Here is an 8,268-nt window from a genome sequence, read left to right on the forward strand (position 1 = left end):
GTTCAAAAACGTTTACATTTTGAAATCAATAGGAAATTACTTGAAAACCAGTTGAAATCATTAAAACATAAGGGGCAACCAATAGGAAATCAGAGGAAATAATTAGGAAATCAGGGGAAGTTAGACAAAAATCACTAAAAAATCAGGGAAAAATATTAGAACATCAGGGGTCATTCAATAGAAAATAAGAGGACATTACTAGGAAATCAGAGAAATTCAGACGAAATCACAAAGAAATCAGGGAAACTTGGACGAAATAAAAAATATCAAAGAATGTAAGACGAAATCACTGGAATATCATTAGAATATCAGGAGCAATCAATAGGAAGTTAGGGAAAATCAGACGAAATTACAAGGAAATCAGGGAAAGTTAGACGAAATCACAAGACAATCAACGAGGAAATCAGGTGAACTTAGATGTATGTCATTTTTCGGTATGCCTGTTTTGGTTAAAGTTGGCAGCGAAAATCTCAAACATCCTGTATGAATAATAATTCTAATTATCAGGGATATTGAAATGCAATGAATGAAGTTATCTTAAAATTTCTTTTTCTAAAAATTAATATTTATTTATGATTTATTGATTTAATCTTTTATAACAACTGATTAATTGTAAATATTTATGAATCTGTTAGAAAAATTTGTATGAATTAGATTTGATGTTCTTTTTGATGTTGCATTGCTAGACATGTTAATTTTCAATAATGCAACACTTCTTTGTTGCATTTTACAGCAGTTTGTCTATTTGATTTTACGAAAATAATTATAAAATTGGGGGTAATGCGGTATCTTGATGTAATATGCAAAACTATTGATAGATGACGCCACCATAGAGCGGCCAAAAATGACTTACTTTTAGGCCGCATTTGAGACCTGAAAATTCCATTTTCAGTTTAAGTCGCCTAAAAAGACATTTTTTGCCACTTGTTTATTAGCGTTTTTATTCCCAACTTTTTGATGGCTTGGACTGAACTTAACAATGAACTGACCAACCCTAATAAGACTTCAGTGGCGCGCACAAAAAAGTATTAAAAAATCATCTGTTATCAAATGTCAAAATTAATAAAATTCAACAGATGATTTATGTCGTGTTTAAGCAAAAAGTGTGCTTCTTTTTGAACCAAAATTTGTTCAAAAAATGTCTACATTTTGAATCGCGAAGGTAATTTAAAAATCGAAACGATTAAATAATGTTGTTTTTAATAATAAATTAATAATTTACCTTTGTAATAGGTACTAATTACTGTTTTAAAATCAGTAGAAAAGCACATATTTGTCTTGAGGGATTATTTAATTTTAAATAGGATTTGACGTTGTTATTTTCAGAATTTTGTAAAAATGTCGCTCTGAGAGCTTAAGATATCAGCCACATCTGCAAATTTCTAGTTTAACTTATAGAAATAATACCTAACTTGGGGTAACTGAAAATAATTTTCGATGAGAAAAGGCAAAACAATTAACCTACTTAATCTTGATCTTAATGTCAGAAGAATTATTAAAGTTAATGTTATTTTAATATGTTCTTGCTTAATATTAATCCATTTAAGTTTTTCTATGACTTGGCAGAACTGCACACTACTAATTATCTCAGAATAGCATTGATAATATTCATGAAGACGATAACATCCCTCGAACAAGTAAGAGAAGCCGTCTATCGGTGTAACTTTCACCCTAAATTCTCGCCTCCACCCTTCCAATCCAATGATTTAATAAAACAAACTGAAGGGTGCGAGATATTCAATTTAAAAGTTTACGGAATGCGTGACAAATCTGCAATTTGCAATCGTTTTGGTTGTCAGAGGCTTGATCACTTGATGACGTGAACTTCATTCTTTGAAACTTATTTAAATTCCAAAGTTTTAATCAACGGGGACGCGCCAATTATAAAATAACGGAAACGGAAGGGTTAAATCGCTTCATTTTTTCACTGGTCGTTCAACAGTCGGAATGTTTCAAACCTCAAGAGATTAAAAAGTTTTCACGCTCGACTTTGAAATTTCAAAATCGTTAAGAGTATCATTAATATTACTCATACGCGGTTTTAGACCTCAGATTCAGTAAATGTGACATGAAAAATTACCCAAATCTCGCAAACATTCATTGTGGAAAGTTAATAAATGGTGCTATATTGAGATGTCAATGGATATTGTATTTGGGAGAACCTCAAGGGTGTCTTCGGTCAGACGTGTCAATGACGTTCATTCAGAATGCATTTTTCAACACCCAGAGGGTAGACCACTTTACAATAACCGCCACAGCTTAGAAACTAAAGCACTATATTTTACTATAGAGAAAAAGAAAAATTTACTTTCATTGTTATCAGTTAAAAAAAATTAATGCGGGGTTATTATTCTTATTTATAACTCGTTGGAAAAACACGGCTGCGATAAAGCAAGTTTAATTTTTTAGTTAAAACAGCTGCTGCCTCGTAATTGGAAACTACTGCAATGCATTGCCTACATTTTTTTCCTTCATAAATTATGTGTGGAAATTATCGTTTTAGTGTAAATGTTGTAGTTTTTTGTGTTTGTATACAGTTTTCTAATTTATTGTTGTGGTGGAAATGGCGTTTACGTTCCAATTGTTGTAGTATTGCATGATGCTGGCCATTAACATAACGCAAAAACTCAAGTTTTTGCTTTGACAGCGATGTGCCCCTATAATCCAACATGTTTGTGAAAATTGAAGTAATAAATTGTAGATAAATAAAAACAGTTTACACGTTTTTTTCCTGATACATATTACTCCAATTTAATTACGCGATTCAATCACCCAAAAAGTAAGAAGTTTTTTGCCAAGAATAAGATAAAAAGCGTTAATGTTTCACTTTACCAAGCAGATATGTTATTTGTATTTTACCATGCAAGTGTCAATTCATTTCGATGATGACTCTAATCCCAGCGCTGTATATCGAAATATGTATATCGAAATCACTCGATCAATTCATGAATTGATCAAAAATGAGTTATCTCTGTACAAACCTTAGTTTTTAAAGTTCATACAAAATTTTTATATTTTTTGATTTATCAAATTGAAATTTTACCAGAACGATGATCAGTAACAAATTTTTATTAAATTTACATCGATTTTCTTTTCGATATTAAGTATACACTCCAATATCGATGTAGCCATCTTGATTCGTCTTTATTATTTAACCTAACCTAACAACCGGCTTTGTGTTTTTCGTTCCGACAACAAAAAATTGTGTTTTCTTTGTGTTCTCTCGTTTTTAGTGTTTATTTTATAATAAAGGATGTCGACACGGACAGTGACAGTGAAATCTCAACAACACCACCAGACGTTGCAGAAAGTGCGAACATCGCAAACCACAAATCTGTTGCCGAAAAAATCCAAATCGAAGTATGAAAAAACGTATGAAGAATTCATGTTATGGTGCAAAAACAGGAAGGTTAAACATTGTTCAGAAAACATTGTTTTAGCATATTTCTCTGATATCTCAAGTAAAGGTCTGCTGGCCTCATTGTGGCCTAAATAGTCAATGTTGAAGTCAACATTAAATATGAAACAAAACATTGATATAAGCAAATATTATAAAGTAATTTCCCTTATAAAACGTCAAATGGAAGGATTTAAAAAAAATCAAAGATCTTGGAAAAGCATGAAATAGAAAAGTTCATTTCTGAAGCTCCAGACTCAGAATTTTTGTTGACTAAGGTATGTTTTTTTTTTCTTCGTAACAAATAGAAAATTTATTGGATCAATTCTTGGTGTTGACAAAAATTATCAAAATTACAATTTATTCCTAGACACCAAATTTTGTCAAAAAATGCTAACGCGCGTTTCGATAGCAATGCTACCATCATCAGAGCGATGATTAAACTGCAAGAATTACTTTTTTAGAGTCGCTTATTGACTGAGACAAATTACAGAATTTTAGAACAATAATGAAAGTTTTCGAATTTTTTTTAGGCCCAACAAAAATTTCGACCATTTTTAATAAAATTCCGTAACGTTTATAATTTTAGACCTAAGACAACGAAACTTGCAGGAATTACTTCTTTAGATTTCTTTATTGATTGAGAAAAGGTACAGAATTTTACATCAAAAAGTGGAAATTTTAGAAATTTTTGGTTTTAGGACCAACAAAAATTTTAACTATTTTTTATAAAATTTTGTAAATTAGATAGTTTTCACGTTAAAGCAATTAAATATGGGGAAGTTACAACTTTCAATAGGTTCATTAACTGTGCCAAATTAGAAAATTTTTGGACCACGAAAAACAATTTTAGAATTTTTTGTCTTTGTCAGATGGAACCAAAAATGTCGAACATTTTAATAAAATTTCGAAACTTTAGTATTTTTAAACCGAAGCCAATGAAACTTGTGGGAATTACTTCTTTAGATTTGTTTATTAATTAAGATAAATTACAGAATTTTACATCATGAAATGGAAATTTTTGTAATGTTTTCTATTTAGGACCAACAAAAATTTCTTAACTTTGGTAGTTTAATCATCGCTCTGTTGATGGTAGCATTGCTATCGAAACGCGCGTCAGCATTTTTTGACAAAATTGGGTGTTTGGGAATAAATTGTAATTTTGATAATAACAAATAGAATAAATATACACATTTTTCAGGTGGCGTTAATAATTGGAGTAGCGAGAGACGAATTGTTACATTTGACAGTAGACAGTATTCAAGACCTTAAAACCAAATTACTCATAACAGTACAGAATACTAAAACTAAAACAAACCGTTTATTCACTATTGTGGATAATGAGAACTTGCCAAGTTACCTACAGTTGTACAGGAAGTATTCTGCCCTGCGTCCTAGACACACTCCTCATAAGAGGTTCTTCATTTATTATTGCAAAAATTAATGTTCAACCCAGCCAGTAGGGATAAACACTCTTGGAAAAATTCCCCAGAAGATTGCGACGTTCTTGAAGCTACCCACACCAAATTTATATACAGGTCATTGTTTTCGCCGATCTTCTGCTTCCATATTGTCCAATGCAGGGGCCGATTTTGCAACGATCAAGAGACATGTTGGGTGGAAATCGACTTCAGTAGCAGAAGGCAATATAGAAGCAACTATTGAAAATAAGACTAATGTTGCAAGAACAATATTGGGTGACGGTGGCAGTAATATGAACACCAGTTCTAATACATCAGGGCCACAATTGCCAGTGGAAAACATGGGTAGCAAAGAGGAAGCCACAAAATCAGTCCTAAATGTTTCTTCTTCTAACTTAGAAAATGTTGATAACATTGATAGCAGCCGTTTAATAATTGTTCCATTAATAATATAATTGTTGACATTGTGAAATCCAAAGACAAATAAAAGTTATTATAGAATTTCATCTAATTGAATCGAAATGAAAATATGAATGTTGATTGTTGCGACGATCGTCGGAAAAATGTTGTAAGCAACTCGTTTGTTAATGGACGATTAATTATCTTAACAGTTTCGATTATTAATCGCCTTCATTAATAAACTAGTTTATTAAATAATAAACTATTTTTTGTACCTTAAATTTTAAAAATACCTTAAGCGTCCGGCGCTATAAGACTTTCCCCTATATCTATTACTCAGATATCATATTACCACTATTTAAATATGTATGAGTATGTATTCACTCGCTAACATTTTTTTAAGAAAAATATAAATGCACATATATTGAAATTACTGTGTATAACACCACCCGCATTTTAAAATTTGCAAGAAAATTCCGACGTTTAATGTACTTGTTTTACATATGTAATTACCATGTTTTATTCATACTTTTTTTTGATTTTGTGGGCTAAGTATGCTTTAATGTGTTCCAAGAACATAATTTGCAGTCGTTGCATGCAAAAATGAGAAGACATTACTTACATTATTCCTTGTCAATTGATCATCATCCACAAAACAAAGAGCACTCAAGCAATCAAATGACAAGGTAGTTAAAAACGTTCTAATTTAGCAATCAAACTACTTATCTGGTCAACAAATCTATTAATACTAAAGCCACAAACTAATCATTTACACATGTTAAGATTTGTGATAGTTGAATGACAACCTACAGCAGGATGATTAAACGAGTTTTGCAGGTGGAAGGCAATTGAATCAACATAATGTGAAAAATGACTCCTCTCTTTGTAAAATTTGCTTAACGACTAGAGTCAAAACTCGTGTAATTTATTCTTTGGATATGAAGATTTCAGGTCTCTCAAAAGCTTCCTTCACTCGCCTCATTTGATACTTAAGAAACCTCATAAAATTTTGATATCATCAGAAATTAGAAACCTTAACAGATAACTATTTGTGTTAATTACTTCCTCACTAGAATCTGCTATCGATTACTGTTAGCTTATTTCATAAATTTCCTAAAATTCTCTCATTATCCTAACGTTTAGTAGAGTCCGGCAACACCTAAAATTGTCTTTAATTTTATAGGTAAAATTTTGAAAATTTGCATACGCTCAAAGTTGACAAAGGTCTAGAAGGTGATGTAAACATTTGTTTTTTTATGACGGATAGTTTTGGCGTCGCGACGCCTTGAAAATGTAATTTCTGTTAATTTTGAGGGTTTGTGATATCAGCCCCTAATTTAATTTTTTTTCAATATAAATGTGTTAAAAGTATCTCAGTTGTCATTTTAGATTCAATGCAAATTGTCTTCAAAATTTGAGAAAAAAATGCTTTTTTATCAAGTTAGTCAAAATTATGAACTACGTTTACACCCATCTGTCAACATCTTGTGTCACAAATGACATCTATCCTTTGGTTCGTTTTAAATTGTAACAAAAGTCTTACTTGGTGAAATTGTCGCTTTGTCGATGTTAATTAACGATTTCTGGTGTCCCTAAAGTGCAACATGTCCGAGTTAATCAAAATTGACCTTTATAAGAGTAAATGAAGTGACTTGTGAAATTTTGGTGTAAACGTAGTTTGCCACTGCGCTGTCATAATTTTGAAAACTAACTTGATAAATCAGTGTTTTCTTCGCAAATTTTAAACACAATTTGCATTAGATTTAAAGTAAAAACTCAGATATTTGTATGACAGTTATGTTGAAAAAAATTTGAATTCGCGAATATTTCCGCAAAAACTCAAAAATCGCTAAAAATTATACTTCTTAGGCGTTGCGACGCCAAACAATACGTGATAAAAAACAAATTTTTGCGTCAGCTTCTAGAGCTTTGTCAACTTTGAGCGTTATGCAAATTTTTAAAATTAATTATTTGAAATAAAAAAATCGCCGTTTTCAAAACCGACTTATATTATGTATCAACAACTCATCGCTATACTTGTTTTATTTATAGCCTCATTAAAACAGAGAAAACTTGATAATTTATAGATTAGTTTCAGGTGTAATTACAGTGTATTTAACAAAGTGAGGGTAATCCATAATTGATTTATTAAAGAAATTATTATGGTAGAGACGGTTGTTGGTGCAGACAGAACACCCACATTACTTGTAAGGTGTAATAGTACCAATGTACACCTGATGATTTACAAATGTATAGTACCAGCGTTCTCTAGGGTATTTCAAAGCGTACGTCTGTGTTATGCCACACTTCAATTCATTATTTACACAACGACAAGCGATATTCCAACAAATTGCCGCAATAATTGGTTCAGCAACTTGCAAAGTATATGGTGGGGCCCTCGAGATGTGCTATTTACGGAATTGTCTGCTGTTGTGGGAATAAGTAAGCTCAGGTTCTGACACAAAAACATGAAGCAAATAAGTGTTATGTTCTGATTCATGCTGAGTTAAACCACGTTAGGCTTTACTGTGTTTTTATAGTTGTAGTATTTTAGTTTTTATTTAGTTTTACGATGGGTTCTATTTTGGACAATAATTAAGTGTCGTTTTTTTAGTTTTGAAAGCAAAATTGGGAGAATGTTGTACCTAATATAATAATATATAAGTTGATATATCTTAATTTCGGAAATCGGAAGCATCCAAAGAATCTAAGTAAATTAACAAAATTTTGTACAGACAATTGGAAACTATGGAAAATCTGGATAATTCCAAAAAACTTGTAGTGCAAAAATGATAGAACCTAAACATTCTACTCAATTTTAGAATCAATAGGAATATAAACTAATAATAAAGCTTTAAGTAATATAAGAGATCAGAATTTTTATACAAAAACCGTCTTTTTGAAGTAAGTTTAGAATCGATGCTAATAAAAAAATATTTGAAACAAAATAAATGTGATTTAAGTAAGTTTTTTCTGAATCCGTGCATTTAGAGTTACACTTTAAATCCAAAGATTTGTATCAATATTACATTGGATTTAATAAAAACGAAA

The sequence above is a fragment of the Gnatocerus cornutus genome, chromosome 1 (assembly GCF_029298725.1).
Source record: "Gnatocerus cornutus isolate USDA-ARS CGAHR chromosome 1, icGnaCorn1.1, whole genome shotgun sequence".
In the NCBI taxonomy this organism is placed as follows: Eukaryota; Metazoa; Arthropoda; class Insecta; order Coleoptera; family Tenebrionidae; genus Gnatocerus; species Gnatocerus cornutus.